We start from the raw sequence: 15,995 nt of genomic DNA on the forward strand, positions 1-15,995 counted from the left end.
GAGGAAAGACCCCAATAACCAACCCACACCAGAAAGAAACTGGGAATACTCACCAACAAACAGCCAGCTCGAAGCCTCACCAGGAAGAAGCAGCCAGGCCAGCTCAACCAGCCCAGAAAGACCAGGCAGGAGCGGCAACAACCGCAGCTCAACCAGCCCGGGTAGACCGGGAGGGAGCTGCGACGAAAGGCCCGGCTCACCCTTCCAGGCGGTTCCATCGACGAGGCAGAGAGCAACACAGAACCCGACCGAACCGGCCGGGAGCCAAGCACCAACTAACCTGCGCAGGTCAAGTAGGCAAGTACGAAGCCCCGCCTACTTACGGGACTACGTTACGTAGGACCATACCAAGAGGGGAGGGGTGTTCTGTACAGTCATTTACATACTCGTAAACACCGCGCGGTGATTGGACAAGACGCGCGGCGAGCTGATTGGCCGAGCGAGCCACAGTGATTGGCCTGCCGAGAATCTCCCGCGATTGGTGGAAACTAATCGTGGGAGATTCAAAGTGGTGTCATTGGCCGCGGCTGCCGCGGCCAAAGAATAAAAGCCGCCGCTTTTCCCCTTTCGAGCCGAGCCGATCTGCGGAGCAAATAAAGAGCTGAAACTAAGTCACTGGCTCCGAGTCTTTCTTCCACGACGGACACGACAACCAGGATGAAGAATGAAGCAAAAGAGCAGGTTTTCAGAACAAATAATTTATAATTAGAGCAAATGCATTGTGAGCCAACAACTCTCTAAGACTTAAAAGGAGATAGATTTTACTATAGGCAGAGGATGTTACACTTCATAAATACGCTTGGTATTGCACTGATAATCACTGCTCCATAGAGATCAAAGATTTTCTAAATAATACTTTCAGAATAAATTACAATTAAGAAATTATATTTCAAAAGCTTTGAAAACAGACTAACTCATATATTTTTGCTTTTCTGCTATATGACATCCATTGACTTTTCATTAAATTTCTTATGAAACTAGCAGCAGAACTATATATTTTTTAATTCCCCTGGATGCAGCATAAAGCTGATTATTATTGCCCAAACTTAATATCATATGAAAGGAAGATCTAACTTTAGTAACTAGTATTAACTGAAACTGCTTCTGTTTTAAATTGCATAAGTGTTCTATTTACTACTCTTTGAAGCTCATTCATATGATCATTTCCACTGTATGACAATGGTGGGAAAATCACGCGATTCAACTGCACAGTTGTTTCAAGATTCAATACAGGGGAATATTTGTAATTCAAGGTTTAAATGAGGGCTCCTTGGTGCTGTCTGAGCTTAGCTAGAGTTTGTAGACATTTTACTACCCAAATCAGGTAATGTCACCAGTACATTGATGTTTGGATAATGAAACATCTGCAAGAAAATAATCAAACTCAGAGAGCACCAAGGACCCTTCTCATCAAGATGTCTTTTTTACTGTTTTTTTCTGGTGATTCAGAATATGTAAAGTTCCAATCTGCTGAACCAGTGAGATGCACCAAGGTAGGAGCTGGCAAGCTAATACAGATCATACAACTAATTATAAAATATAGTGTGTATTTTAAGAATATACCAAGCAGAATTCGATTGGAAGTTATGTATTATTGAATGTTATAACCTTAATTTATACATTGAAGTTTAAATAAGTGTTGAATGGATACAATTAAAAGATATAAAGGCGTCATACTCCAATTAGTAACTACAGGAGAAAATTTGTTTAATGAGAAAAGATAATATGAAATTGAAACAGGACAGACAAAAGTATAAATATAATGATTTGAATTGAGATGAGATAATCAAAATAAAGTTGAGAAAATTAAAAGAGGGGAAAAACTATATAGAAAATGCAAAATAGTAATAAGATATGGAATAGAACACAAAAATGAGCATGAAATTGAGTTTGTATCTGTATAAAGAAGTGTAACCCGGGACCATGCTATTTTCAAAAAAGATGTTTTACTTGTATTATGTTTTTTTTGTGTGTGTGAAAACCCAAATAAAACTTTAAAAAAAAAAAATTTTGCAAGAGAGAAAAAGTAAATTGGGAGTGAAAGTCAAGAAGGTAATTGAAAATGGATGACATAACTCATCGGTTATAAGACAATAAATGTAAGTAAGCCCTCTGTATTTTATCTCTTCTGATCAAAAACTCTTTATTGTACAAGATAATTATCAATAACTCCTATTATAATGTCTGCCGATAGATGCACATAGAAAATCTTTAAATTATCAGCATTTAAATCCCAATAACGTCTTGAATATTTTTCTTCAATAATCATCAGAATTTTTTTTCATTTCTCAAATATTTGGTGATAATCTGAAACTCTAGAAACTGCAATTTTAATATATTTGAAGGAAGTAGGATTAATGACTACCATAAACTAATATTAATGAGCCGTGGTGGCATAGTGGTTAGAATGCAGGCTACTTCTACTGCCTACAATTTGGCAGTTTGAATCTCACCAGGCTCAAGGTTGACTCAGCCTTCCATTCTTTCAAGGTGAGAAAAATGAGGAGCCAGATTATTGGGGGCAATATGCTGACTCTATAAATTGCCTAGAGAGGGCTGTAAAGCACTGTGAAGCGGTATATAAGTCTAAGTGCTATTGCAATTAATTTAAGAAGGCAGTGTTAAGAATTTTTCAGAAAAGGATTTCTTCTTTGAATATGTAAACAGCTTTCTTCATGCTTTGTAGAGTAAGAAGGTAAACCTAAAATTTCTTATTTAAGTTCAATGATTTTAAAGAGGGTCTGCCTAGCCCTCATAATTTTAGGAAATTCTCTGAATACTCAGAGGGAATGCAGAATCTTATACTTTGTGATCTATCCATGATTATTAAACCTAAGTGCTATAAATGCATAGGAACCAGTGCCATGAAATAGTTCACCTCTCATTCTGAAGAATGGAAATTGATAAGGCAAAGAAGGGGCTTCATTATTGTTTATAGATTAGAACAAATGGAGTATCTCTTCCCACGCAACTTGAGCTATTGCTGCAAAGTACAATGCAACTAATAGGAGGAGGAAGGAGTATTAGGTATGTTTGCCATCTAGAGTTGTTTATAATAAAAATAATAAAAGTTGGATAAAATGAATGAATAATAAACAAATAAATAAATAAAATTAAAACTATTTAAAGCAACACTGATGTTCTCACTTTTACTCCTAAAAATATACCTTAATGTTAGCAGCAATATTTCTTATATGTAAGTACTGTATAAATAAAGGTATTAGGTTTAGTTGTCCTATAATTTTATGAACCAAAAAAGAGTAGTATTAACATTCTTTATATAGCACTATTCATTCATATTCTGTGGCTGTGTAATTCATATAAATCTATCTTAAACATAGGATAAGTGAAGCAGAAGGCACAAAAGCTGATTATGTTGCTGAGTGCAGATGAAGAGAAAATCTCTTAGATTAGGATTTGCTTGCCACATGCCCTACATTGCTGATTCACAAAACCATTTCACAAAGTTACTTTTAAAACTTTTTATTTATTTTAAGCATCAAGTCAGGTTTTGACTCCTGGTGATTCCTGGGCTTGCAGTTTTCTTGGCAAAATTTTTGTTAGTGGTTTGCCATTGCCTACTTCCTAGGGCTGAGACAGAGTGACTGGCCTTTGGGCACCCAGCTAATTTTGTGTCTAAGGCATGTCTAGAATTCCCAGTTTCCAACCTGATGCCTTAACCACTACATTAATCTGGTGCTTTAAAACTACTTAAAAATAAAGCATATAATAATAACCTTCCAGAAGGTTACCTTGCTTGAAGATCTTTAAAATATCCAAACAGCAATACTGTAATAAAGTGCTTTTAGGCTATTGTTTCATATCTGTATTAGAGAGGTGGTGGTTACAATCAAAGATGATATTTATATACTCTACAAACATACATCCTGACTTTTCATATACACATTTGATACTTATATATGCATATTCCCTAATACATAAACTGTCAACAGAAGCCGGATGGCTGCAATAACTATTTCCTATGCTATGTGACTCTGTGTGTGTATGTGTATGAGCGTTTAAGCAGATGATTTTCAAAGTCCATTCCAACTCTACATTCTATGATTTTGCATCTCAAAAATTTTCAAAGATTGCAGTCATCTCTCTGACATCTATTTCATCTGGTTCTTGAATTTGTTTAAAGTAACAAGATACTGTAGAATAGTATCATGGCTTTATTAATCCTTGGTTGCATTTCCCATTCCCAGAAGAATCTCTTTCTTCTAACTTATTAGAAGTGCTCCTCACCTACCTCTGGAAGAATTCAGGCACAAAAGCGTTAAATAAGTCCACTTTCCTTTCCCTAACATTATTTTACACTATCCCATTATCAACAACATTCTTAAAGCTTACTTTATATATATCCCTCCTGCTCTTATTATCAACCACTTCTTAAAATAAACAGAGAATTTGAGGCTAACAAACATGTTCCTTATTGTAAGCGGGGAATAGCAGTGTGGTGTTTAAATATTTCAAGAATTAATAAGATTGTAAAGCACGAAGCATGTCAATTTCATCGTACACATTTTTTAAAATGCACAATAGTGTACCAATGTAACTGCCAACTGTATATATAAAATCCAAAACTTTTGAAAAGATTCACTACAGTTGTTAAATCTCACCAGGTGCTTTTATTACCTTTGAAAGTGTTTATCATCTAATGTTACAATTATATTTGCATGGGAAGAAATCCGTTGAATTTCTAAACAAACACAGCTGCAGCTGCCTTGCATTTTCCATGTACTGTATTCTTTTATTTTATGAAACACCTTTCACGTGCTTTATATACTTTGGAAATGCTGTAATAAAATAAAAGAGAAGCCATACACTTTAAATAGCTGTTCTTTGAAAGACTTCAGTCAACTCTTTTGATTGACCATAACGCTAAAAAAAAAAAAAAGATAAACCTTTTTTTAAAAAATCTGCCTTTGGTTTTGAACTTCAAAGCCTTGCACTTTACAGTACAAATGGAATGTATCAATTGCTTTGGCTTCAATTGAAAATGAGATCTGTCCCGCCCAGAGGAAAAACTCTCTGGAGAGGAGCAATTACGGAAAGAAATAAACAAGGGCAGCCTGCCGCGCTCACCTAATGCGCCCTCAACTGAATGACCAGAAACAGATGCCCATTTGCGGTGTTAACCCGCCCTCCTCCGTTGGTATAACCGGCGTCTTATGCTGTTGTTCTATTGGTTTCCGCACCAAACCGGCAGATTATTGAGGGTTCGGATTGGTCAGGTGCTCTGCCAGTTTTCTATCTCTTGAAGCTGCCGCACAGCGCCCGGTGAATGAACTTACCAAGCGAAGGGGACTGAAGGATCTAAGGGGCTTCCAGATGCGAGGAAATGCCGGCAAGAGCGGCGGAGGGAGACATTCAATAGCAGGAGGTAGCTGCAAAAACAGCCCCTTAGCATCCTCTCTCGTTCTGCGTCTAGATCGCCGCCAAGAACTGCGCCTAGGAGGACTGTCACTTCTTGTAAGGTAAATAGCTTGCGTTGCGCCTTGTGCCGGGTAAGGCGACTTGTCAAGTTCTCTGCAGGATCAGCTCTTGCCAAAAATAAGAAGACTGGCTATTATTGAACTGCCACAAATACTTTACTCAAATAAGAATATTCTATAGAGAAAAATAAACTTCTGTCTTTCTCCCTGCACTTTTGCACCATCAACCTTTTCCCTTTATCCAGCACCTGCAGAAAACATTAAATCCATTTATTTGTGTATCAAATGTATATAGCTGCCCTTCTTACAAGAAATGACACTGGGCAGAGTACAAATTTTAAGAAACCTTTTGCATCTGGCAAGTATATTTTCCTCTCCCTCCCTCCACAACTTTGCAGGTTTAGGAGCTGCTTTAACTCATACAAGATATAAATTGCTGCAGATGATTCTCCAAACACTTCTGAAAAACTGCCCCATCTCTTCCTGATTTTGGTATGCTATTGACTGGAAAGAGATGGTCATGTTTACAGTTGTCTTTAAAGTTGTTACCAGTGGAGTGGCTGCACTGTAAAGGCAAGCTTTGCCTTTAAATACAGTATATTATTCTTTTATTTTATACACACACACACACACACACACATATACCCGAACAAATACCCGAACAAAGCTGAATGCCCATACATGTAAGTACCCGTGAAAACTTAAGAAAACACACACACACACACACACACACACACACACACACATATATATATATATATATATATATATATATATATATATATATATATATATATATATATATATATATATATATATGGCATTCGGCTTTGTTCGGGTATTTTCCACGTCATTGTAGTTGTTCTTTAAAGTTGTAGCAACGTTTCAGCAGAATCTCATCTGCCATCATCAGGCTTCTGTATTGTGTTCGTTTGTGAGTCAGACTTTCACAGCCATTTCTGTTTTAAATTTGGGGCTAGCCTACTGCTGTGCCAGAATGGTTCTTTTCTTCATCCTGATTGGTTGGGAGTCTTGGTCTGTGTTTATTGGTCTTGGAGTTTGCTGTGTTCTGCTTGATTGGTGTTTCTAATATCTTCTGTCTGTTTTGTGGCTTTTTTGTCTTGATTGGCTGGCAACATTGTATTCCTGTATTGGAGGCTTTTAGTGCGGCTTGGCTCCGAGTAAATGGACAGCTATCATTTATTAGGAAGCTAGGTTTCAGCTGGGTGCCTGGTTGAGGTGTGTTTGAGCTGGAGGTTTGGGGGGGATCTGTTTGTGCCCAGGTGTTTGCCTGGCTTGTGGTGTGAAGATTTTTTTGTTTGAGAGTGCAGGCTTCCAGATAATTGACAGTCTGGTGGAGTCATCTCTTCTATTCATGCTTTCAGGTCTTTTTTCAATCTCTATGGCTTCTCTGATAATTCTGTGGCTGGAGTTTTCTATAGTGGCTAGGGTTTTGGTGCCATTGAAGTTGATGCTATGACCTGTGGCTTTCATGTGTTCCTCACTAGTCCAACACATGAAAGCCAAGGTCATAGCATCAACTTCAATGGCACCAAAACCCTAGCCACTATAGCCATCCGTTTACTCGGAGTCAAGCCGCACTAAAAGCCTCCAATACAGGAACACAATGTTGCCAGCCAATCAAGACAAAAAAAAGCCACAAAACAGACAGAAGATATTAGAAACACCAATCAAGCAGAACACAGCAAACTCCAAGACCAATAAACACAGGCCAAGACTCCCAACCAATCAGGATGAAGAAAAAACCATTCTGGCACAGCAGTAGGCTAGCACCAAATTTAAAACTGAAAAGGCTGGGAAAGTCTGACTCACAAACGAACACTATACAGAAGCTTGATGATGGCAGATGAGATTCTGCCAAAATGTTGTTACAACTTTAAAAGCACAACTATAATGATGTGGGAAAATACCCGAACAAAGCTGAATACCATACATATAAATACCCACGAAAACTTAAGAAAAACACACACACACACACACACTCTCTCTCTCTCTCTCTCTCTCTCTCTCTCTCTCCACACACACACACACACACACACACACACACATATATATATATATATATATATATATATATATATATATATATATATATATATATATATATTTTCTTAAGTTTTCAGTATTACATGTATGGTGTTCGGCTTGGTTGGGTATTCTCACGTCATTGTAGTTCTTTAAAGTTGTAGCGTTTCAGCAGAATCTCATCTGCCATCATCAGGCTTCTGTATTGTGTCCGTCTGTGGGTCAGACTTTTACAGTGGTTTCAGATTTAAATTTGGGGCTGCCCCAAATTTAAATCTGAAACCACTGTAAAAGTCTGACCCACAACGGACACAATACAGAAGCCTGATGATGGCAGATGAGATTCTGCTGAAACGTTGCTACAACTTTAAAAGAACTACAATGACGTGGGAGAATACCCAACCAACCACACATATATATATATATATATATATATATATATATATATATATATATATATATATATATATATATATATCACACATACACACACACATATATATATACATATACATATATGTGTGTGCATTTGTGCAAATAGTAAGTTGAAGCTTAATGCTTTGAGATAGTTCTTGCTGCTGACAGTACCAGCTTCAAAGTACCTTAACACTAATACTAGAAGATTTTTTAGATTTTAATTCATAGGAACCTCAGTTAGCATGGCTACAGGCTAACTGAGGAGCCAACCAGTCTATCTAACTCTGTTGTAAGCATGTAGAAAAGTTTAGTGCAATTTAATATTCTCCATGTACATTTGGGTACAATACTGATAATGTCCACATCACATACAGGCTAGGTTTTGGTGGAAATTCTAGCTTAAGCATTTGACCTTGGAAAGAGCATCAATTTAAGAATCAGAAATGTTTGTATGATCTGATGGTGATGGTGATTATTTGAACAAGTAGGTAACAACCAACTTTCTTTGCTACTATCTAGCAGTCGTATGGATTTTTTTGCAGCTCAAATATGGTAGGTTTAGATAGTGTTGATTTCACGTTAACACCCATATTAGAAACAACTACTTTATTATAGTTGTTGTTAAAAATAAGTTTTGAAATTGATAATTAAAGAAAAAGGTAGGCAAGCTTAACTTTTTCTTAATCAAAGCTTCTTTTTTCTTTTTTCCCAAATGACAAGCAAAGACAGCTGAATAAAAGCAGTGAGGGAGGTAATTAAGTGGAGAAACATTATTGTGGACAAAAGTTAAACCGTGATATCATTCATGCTTCTCTATCTAGAATTGCTTCTCTTAAAGTGTTTTTGAAAACAAGTAAAATTCTTAGGCTCTATATCTGGGCTTCTAGAATCTAGACAAGTTCTATTTTTTTTAGTGTCTTCATTGCCATCTTTCACTCCTACAATTTTTTTACATACCAGGCCTCATTCTTCAACCTTATTTGTCACCATAATCTTATTGAAATCTTATGTTATTTGAACAACATTGTGTGTTCTATTATGACATGATGTTTTCATTCTTGACACTTGCACATGCTGCCAATTTTATGATGGATTTTTTATTTTAGATCAACATAATTCCAGTGAAATTACTTCACTTTTTATTTGATTTGTCCACATCCTGTTATCAACAAATAACTGTTGAATTTGTACAGAATTTCTTGAATGTTCATAGTTTCATATGGCTACTTTGCTGTACTCAAATTATGAAAATGTATGAGTTGGAACCAAGTGTGCATGATTTATTTTTCATGTCAGTGAAAAAGATTACTTAATTTATCTTTTTTTCCCTTCTGGAAAATTCTTGATAATTTTATAGCCTTTGCTTTCTTAGGGCTGGGTGTTGCATTTTTCAGTAGTATTTACTTCTCAGACAGCATATTGTATAGAGAATTGCAAACATAGCTTTCAAATAATATTATTTCATAACCTCCAGATACAATTAGAGCCAAAAAATCTATCTTTGTATGTAAGCAGTTACAATTCTATAGTGCAAAATAATGATACATGTGTATTCATAGCCAAAAGTTTTAGATAGTATTCATACACTAAATACTGTATGAAGTATTACTGAGTTGCATATCAGCTTGTTTGAATTGAACCTCTGGAGGCAACCATTCCACTGGTTAATTCTTTTCACCATCAGGAAATTTCTTAGTTCTAGGTTGGCTATCTCCTTGACCAATTTCCATTTGTTACTTCTTGTCCTATCCTTAGGTGCTTTGGAGAATAGGTTGACCCCCACCTCATCTTTGTGATAGCCCCTAAAATATTGGAACACTTCTATCATGTTGCAGTGTGCATATGATGGTAACCCTAAAGGAAGGGACTAGAGCCTTGCTTTAAATAGAATATTCAGAATCTTCTGATGGGAATCATTCAGTCTTTTTATGGACAATTACGTTGCACTGAGTGGCAAACTATTCTAACTAATTATCCTTATAATATTTCTGGGGAAATTTACATATACAATGGCCATAAATAATTGCTGTATTGGCTAAGAAAGAGCATATAGTTTTTTTGTCCCTACTTGTCTGAGGCCAATAGACCTTGGATACTCAGAAGAATTGGAAGTATGGGAAATGAACATTGCTGCTATTCCTGTTCTGTCAGAATAATGCAATAATGTAAGTTCTTATACATCAATCTGCCCCAACGTGGTGCCTTTACATTCTGCTTTTGGACTTTTCCATTTTTATAACTTTTATGAGAAAGGATGTTGTCCTGTAGGAGTCATTGATTCAATCCAACAGGATTCTGCTTGTATTCTTTGATAATACCAAGCACTGAACAAGGGACCATTAATTACCAAGCCATTAACTATAGTTTGCTCTTGTCTTTTCTCAACACAATGCATTTTTAGATTATATACCAAACTTTCTCATTGGAAGAAATTGAAGAGTTTTGAGTTGTTAAGAATTAAACAAGCAGTTGTGGAAAAGAACCTGTACTACTCTGTAAATCTTTTGAAACAAGGTACTTCAAAACACAGAGATATTTGAATAAGTAGTGATTCTGAATCACTAAAGCAGCCAGGTCATTTTTCAGGAACATATGGCTGCTGTTATAGATGCTTCTAGATGTCTCAGCATGTGCATGGATCAAATGTATCACATTATTTTTCCCTAGCAAAGCTAAGCAATTATGTATGCGTACATATTGATTGAAAGTGATTCATATATATTCTTGCATATTGTAAAAGAACTTCTTTGGTTCGGCAGCCTTAATATTGAACATTGAGGATGTTCAGCAACTATTTTTCTCTGCATTGTACGTCCTTTATCAAACCACATTCCAATGATCACATCTCATCCAAGCTACTGATTTGATCTAGAAACTCATTAAACAAGCTAGAACTTGTTGGTGTCAGTTGTTTTGTGACTCACTACATTATTCCTTATGGCAAAATTTCTTTGATACTCATAATTTTTGATACTCATCACGCCTCCTAGAACTAATTAACAGAGAGTGCCAAGGTATCACTGTACTTGAATTCATGGAGGGACATGTTTAACTGGCTTAAAACCCTTGAACTAAGACTGGCATGTATTTATTTATTGGATTTATATGGCATTGAATCGTATAAAAGATATTCTCTTTTGATGCTCAAAGAGTTTTGAAAATGTATGTATATAGCATGACTAGTATAATTCTAGCATAGAGCGGTTGATTGCAAATGAAACAAAAACTACATATCCAGTAGATCTACTGATCTAAAATAGAATGAAGCTATAGGCAATGGAAACAGAGTGACTCAGAACGGCCTATCAAAAAGCACACAACCAAACCCCAGTTTAGCCTTTCACAAATTGTCACAGAGCCTTCCACAACCTATGGTGCCATTGAAATAGTTGAAATTGCAAATCTTAAAATTCCAACACTCTGGGACTGCAAGATGAACCAGTTGGCTGGAAGAATGTGGTAGAATATAAATAGGCTTTATATGGCTAATTACTTGGCAGAAAATAAAATCACTAATGTGGCTGAACCTCTGTACCCTCTCGATATTTTCTTTTGTCCGTAATTACTTTTTCTTTGGCTTTCAATTTGCAGTTAATCTTTTTCTTGTTTCTGGGCCAGCAGAAACACTGTGAAACAGGTAAATGTGAGCTTTTTGTTTGTTGGAAGCATTTTAAATATTCTGCTTAAGTAGATAAGAAGCAATACATTAGCAAATGATGTATTTTGGAGAAGAACGAGCTTTAGAGATTAAAATGAGTTATTTTTATCTATTTTCATTAATTAACTTATTAATCCAATGAAACTGATCTGAATTTCAGTACCCAATGAAGACAGAATCAGTAGAAGTTAGAGCTATAGGTACTCGGCAGATCTGTTTCACATATACAGAATCATCATTGGTGGGAGGGGGATTGCTTTCACCTTAATAAGTTCCACGAATTTAACCACTTTGATTCATTCTTTAGCATGCAAACCCAGCCCATTGTGATTTACTCAACAAAATATGGTCAAAGAAAGAATGTTCTCATGTCTAGGTCATCTCCTGTTACAGTATCTTTATAATTTTTTATGGATCATTTTCTTTTCTTTTTTTAAACTTCTCTATCCAGCCAAAAGCTCTAAAATTTCAACAAATTCCAATCCACAAACTAAGTATAGCCAACCCTGCTTAGCGGTCAAGATCAACCATGTTTAGCTAATATTGGTAAATAAATAAACTATATTTAAAATTTAAAAATACATAACTATATTTCTTAGCTGTTAATTGTACAAAATAGATTTCCCTACAATGTCAATTTTCCTCCATTAAACTGACATTTGCATATATGCAGTCAACCACTGAGAAGAAGTAATTTTATACTTTGAATCTGAGTCAGCTTGTGAGTAAGATTTGGTCAACCTATGAATAGGCAGAGCAAATTCATTAAAAACTCTGGTTATATTAGGAGTTTTTGATTTTTCATACATAGGATTAGTTTTGATCTGTACTATACTAAAAGGCTTCTTTTTTCTTTAAGCTTTCTTTAATCATGATTTACTAACTAAAGTTATGATTTAGAATTAGACAAGGAATATCTAACAAAGAAAAGAGTAGAACCTTGATCATAGATTTTCCCCACATATTTTTTTAAATGCCCTCTAATCAATGTCTGGTTGAGGCAATTTACTATCAAATTATATAAAAGGACAAATTGCAACCATTTCCAGCAATCAAAAAGAGCCTGGTTAAATTCTATGTCACAACAAAATGAAGCATTTCTTAAATTAAGGAGCAGGAGTAATCACTGATTTTAAAAAAATGTGCCATCTTCACATGCTTCTGGAAGGTAATTAAGTCAGGGCTAGTCTACATTCCAATGGGAGGCCAAGAGTTGGCAATGCTACAGAAAAGCAACCCTTTTGTGTTTTGGTTTTCCATATGTCCTGAGAAACTACCAATAGCTTTCCTGGCAAGATTGGCCAGATTGAACTGGCCAAGATAACTTGGTGCTAAGCCATAAAGTGCTTAAGTAATAGCAATAGCACTTGGACTTATATGCACTTCATAATGCTTTACATCCCTCTCTAAGTGGTTTACAGAGCAGCATATTGGCCCCAGTGATCTGGGTCCTCATTTTACTGGCCTCAGAAGGATGGAAGGCTGAGTCAATCTTGAGCCAATCAGAATCAAACTCCTGAAAAGCCTGTAGGAAGCCTGCAGTTTGTGGTAGTGTATAAAGTTTTTTTTTTTAAAGCCTCTAGAAACCCCTTCTGAACTCAAATGGTTATGTCTATGCGGTCTCCAGAAGTCAAGCTTGATGGGATTTAACAAGACATCAAACATTCTCTTCTATTTTATCTAAGTAGTGGTTAGGGGGAGCTTAGTACATTTTTTCTATGGATCTTGCTTGCCCAGCTATAAATAGCTTTTTGGAAAAAAGAGATCTATGCAGCTTTCACCTGGATGATATTCAGGAAGTCTTTAAAAACTTGGCAGTTCTCCCAGGCTTTGAGCTACCTCATTTGTTAAGCCTATGTGTGGTAGAGTTGTTGTTATTGTTATTTTGGTGTATGGGATATGGTTGTTTGGATTCTTCAGGTTTTCACTTTATTGTTTTTCTGTATTTTAAATGGTAAGCTGCTCAGAGTTGTTCTGGAGTCAAGTGGGCTGTAAATCTGATGATAATTAAAATTATTATTCAGCCTTCTGGATATTCATCACTTGGAGGAAAATGAAGAGTAATGCATCCTCATGAAAGGCAGTGACAAATCTTACTTGACAAAATATGGATGTCAAAACAATGGAGTGTGTCTGCCTTTGAAAAAAATATGATACACAAGATGTACCATCTCCTTTTTAATTTCTTTTACAAAAAATAATTGCCTGTCAATTTTGCTGTGATAGAAATAGTCTGAGGAGTTCATTAAGTAACATATACAATGTTCCTCAACATGAAGCAGAACTTTATAAGATATAATACATATCTGTCGGATAAATTAAATTAAAAGAAGCATAATATGATTACTCTCTCTATTGCTTCTGCCATGCTATTAGCACACACTCATATATCAAATTCTGTTATTTTTAACTAGACAAGAAAAGAAGCAGATAATAAAACTGTGGTTGAATCACCATCAGAAGTGAGATGCTTCTTTATTAAGTTTAGAAATCAAAACATTTTTACTCATGGCCACTTCAAATTTATTTTTAAAAAAACATTTCATTTGCTCTTTTTGGTTTCTGTGTGATACAAGGACCAAGTTTGCCCCAATAGCATTTAAGATATAGGTAGTTTTTGAATTAAGAGGTGACAATGGATCTCTCTGGGGATACTTATGACTCGGTTCTGAAATTCTGATGGTCACATGACTGTATTTCAGAAGCTTGGCACCTCGCCACATTTACAGCCATTCTAAACATCTCACAGTCAAATGATCACCTTTTTAGGATGTTTTTGCCAAAAATCAGCATTTACTTCCAATTTTCTGTAAAATGGCCCATAGTGAACTATTACTTCGATTAACAATCACAGCATTCATTTAACAGCCGCCACAGAAAAGTTTGTAAAATTGGGTAAGTCATGTGGGTGGTCTGCTTTACTATTGTCACAATTTACAACCATGATGGACAGGGACCATTATGGTCATATGTCAAAGACTACTTGTGGTCACCATAATTATTTTTTGAAAAGAACTTTATGGAGAAGGGTATAAAAATTGCCGAACTGAGCATAATTTAACTAAGAGAAAAGTAGTTTGTACTTCTGAAACTAAATTGCATGCCTGTATTAGGCATAATATCTACAGTGTTTAGGATTTACAACACATTTTAAATAAAAAAAATACATGAAATTAATAGTAAAATCAACATTTGCGTATCTTTTCCTAAAAATAAGTATATTTAAGATATTATTCCTATGTGCATATACTGTATGTGTGTGTGTACACACACACACATACAGTATATGCACATAGGAATAGAATAGAATGTGGATTTTATTCACTGTAATGTATTAAAATAATGACATTTAGAGAAAACCTTATAACCCTCAGCATCCAGATGATCACTACAATGACAAACTACAGCGATGATTGTGTTTAGGGCCTCCAAGAGTCTTAATGCGCTCCTGGTAGATTATTTATGGTAGTTTTTCATGTGATCAGATGAATCTAAATTGTTTACTGAGAAGTTAAATTTAGAATCCTTACAAATTATGTACAGCAAGCTGCCTAGCATGCTCATTAAGCCATAATAAGAACTACTGTAATATTTTTTACTGCAAGTTCTGAATGCAGTGTGGAAAGGGAAATCATGCTGCATTTATTACCCAGGGATATAGCTGGGGGAAAAAAAACTAATGATAAATGAAGGTCTGATAAACATTCAACTGTAATCCATGCTTACATATACTTTTAAAGTATTTAAGTTTGCACAGCCAACTCATAATATGAATGCAATAGCTATTTATTTATTAAACAAATTTATATGACCACCCTTCTCACACACGCTGACTCTCGGAAGCTTACCAAATTAAAAAAAAAACACTGTACAGAAGTCCACAAACCTCTACCCCAGTGGTGGCTAACCTTTTCAGCACTGAGTGTCAAAATGGGAGCATGTGCATCGGAAACCGGAAGCTTAGCTTCCCAGCACGCACATGTGCACCGGCCACCTAGTCTTGCAGTTTCTAACACACATGCACACGCGAAGACCAGCTGGACAGCGCATGCCTGCGTTTCAGGGAACTGCTCTTCCGGTTTCTGGCGCTCCTGCTCATACAAAGACCAGCTGGCTGGTGCACATTCACATGCTGGAATCCAGAAGAGCCACAAGCAACAGCTGGTGTGCTCAGTGAGATGGCTTTGTGTGCCACTTCTGGCACATGTGGCATAGGTTCGCCATCACAGCTCTACCTCCTTCCCTACAATTAAACCAGTCACTTGATCAATTTTGCGTCAACCTGGGTTTCCCCAGATCACTGGCAAACCATATCTTCAGGGCCTTTTAGAAAAGTGTTAAGTCAAGGCTAATTTTATCTCCAAGAGAATGATATTCCATGGGGAAGGAGCCACCACTGATGAGACCCTTTTTCTGGGTTCTGCTAGATGTACTGT

General features: G+C 36.1%; 1 protein-coding gene across 3 annotated transcripts in view; it reads left to right on the forward strand.

Annotated features, from left to right (window-relative positions):
- Positions 1 to 5,257: 5,257 nt before the first annotated feature.
- FMN1 (formin 1) overlaps positions 5,258 to 15,995 on the forward strand; it is a 144,885-nt gene continuing 134,147 nt past the window's right edge. For all 3 annotated transcript variants that reach the window (XM_087951733.1, XM_087951734.1, XM_087951732.1), the window contains exon 1: positions 5,258 to 5,480. The gene's annotated coding sequence lies outside the window, so the exon portion shown is untranslated. The remainder of the gene's footprint in view (positions 5,481 to 15,995) is intronic.

This window comes from Notechis scutatus, chromosome 1 (assembly GCF_049901735.1).
Source record: "Notechis scutatus isolate UNSWTSFEM ecotype Mainland chromosome 1, rNotScu1.2, whole genome shotgun sequence".
Lineage (NCBI taxonomy): Eukaryota > Metazoa > Chordata > Lepidosauria > Squamata > Elapidae > Notechis > Notechis scutatus.